This window comes from Mesoplodon densirostris, chromosome 4 (assembly GCF_025265405.1).
Source record: "Mesoplodon densirostris isolate mMesDen1 chromosome 4, mMesDen1 primary haplotype, whole genome shotgun sequence".
NCBI classification, from domain to species: domain Eukaryota; kingdom Metazoa; phylum Chordata; class Mammalia; order Artiodactyla; family Ziphiidae; genus Mesoplodon; species Mesoplodon densirostris.
The window spans coordinates 184878417-184880554 of NC_082664.1; positions in this window are offsets into that span (position 1 = coordinate 184878417).

A 2138-nucleotide genomic window follows, 5' to 3' on the forward strand; every position below is an offset into this window, starting at 1 on the left:
TGGCCTTGCCTTGGCACTGTCCTTAACTAAGGTCTTGACAGTACTACTAACTGAAGCTCTGACATTATACCTAACAAAGGCTCTGATGCTAACTCTAACTAGGCCCCTGACATTGACCCTAACTAAGGCCTTGACACTATTCCTAACTAAGGCCCTAGCCCTAACCCTAGCCCTAGCCCTCCCCTACCCTATCCCCTTCCCCATACCCATCACAATCCCCATCCCCATCCCCATCCCCTACCCGATCCCCATCCCCATCCCCATTCCCATCAGAATCCCCATCCCCAGTCGCTGATGCTGATCCTACCGAGGCCCTTATGCTCCTCCTGGGTCTTGCCCTGACACTGTCCCTACCAAAGGCCTAGATACTGGTCCTAAAGAAGGCCCAGATGCTCTCGATAACTAAGGCCTTCAAAGTGTCCCTTGCTCCTTTCCTGACTTTATCCCTAGTCCGTAGTTAATGTCCTGCCTCTTACCCTACCTGAAGCCCTAATACTGTGGCTAAGTAAGGCCCTGAGTAGTCATCACTAAGGCCCTGACACTGTTTGTAAGTAAGGCCTGGAAGGTGTCCCCAATGCAGGCCCTGGTGCCGGCAATAACTAAAGGCCTAACACTATCCTGAGCTAATATACTGACGCATCTCGAATCAAGGTCCTGACACTAACCCTAAGTCAGCCCTGATGCTGGCCCTAAATAAAGCCGTGAGGCTGTCCCTAACACAGGCCCTGAAGCTATCCGTAACGGAGGCCTTGACACTCCACCTAACTCAGGCCCTGATCATGTCTTTAAGTAAGACCGTAATGCTGATCCTACGGAGGCCCTGATGCTGCTCCTGAGTCATGCCCTGACAGTGTCCCCAGCTAAGGACCTGATGCTAGGCCTCACTCGGGCCCTGTCGCTCTCCCTACGTCAGGCTCTGACGCTGTCCCTACCTGAAGCCCTGACACTGGTTCTAAACAAGGCCCCGACATTCTCAGTCACTAAGGTGTTGACACTCTACCTGGGTCATGTCCTGACAGTATACCTAGATCATAACTTATCCCTGTCATTAGCTAAAGTCGAGCCTCTTATGGCAACTAAAGCCCTGATGCTATGCTTAACTCAGGCCCTGAATTTAGCCCCAAGGCCGTGATACTGTCCCTACCTAAGGCACTGATTTTGTCGCTAAGTAAGGGCGGTACTCTCTTGCTAACTCTGGCCCTGCAATTATATATAACAAAGGCTCTGACGCTCGTCCTAACCAAGGCCCTGACACTGTCCCTCACTAAGGCCCTGACACTACTTCTAACTCAGGCTGTGACATTATACCTAACGAAGGCTCGGATGCTAACCCTAACTAAGGCCCTGACAGTGACCCTAACTAAGGCCTTGACACTATCCCTAAGTAAGCCCCTAGCCCTAGCCCCAAACGCAGCCCCAGCCCCAGTCCCATTCCCAGCTCCTGCCCCAGCTCCTACAGAGCTCTTTATGCTCCTCGTAGGCCTTGCCCTGACACTGTCCTTAACTAAGGCCTTGACACTACTACTAACTCAGGCCGTGATAGTGTCCCTAAGTAAGTCCCTGACAGTGTCCCTGACTAATTGCCTGACTCTCCTCCTAACTCTGGCCCTGCCATTATACATAACAAAGGCTCGAATGCTCATCCTTACCAAGGACCTGACACTGTCCCTCACTAAGGCCCTGACACTACTTCTAACTCAAGCTCTGACTCTATACCTAACGAAGGCTCTGATGCTAACCCTAACTAAGGCCCTGACAGTGACCCTAACTAAGTCCTTGACACTATTCCTAACTAAGGCCCTATCCCTAACCCTGGCCCTAGCTCTCCCCTACCTGATCCCCATCCCAATCCCCAGCCCCAGCCCCATCCCCATCCCCAGTCCCTGATGCTGATCCTATAGAGGCCCTTATGCTCCTCCTAGGTCTTGCCCTGACACTGTCCTTATCAAAGGCCCTGATACTGGTCCTAAAGTAGGCCCAGGTGCTCTCAATAACTAAGGCCTTCAAAGTGTCCCTTGCTCCGTTCCTTACTTTATCCCTAGTCCGTAGTTAATGTCCTGCCTCTTACCCTACCTGAAGCCCTAATGCTGTCCCTAACTAAGGCCCTGACTAGTCTTCACTAAGGTTCTGACTCGGTT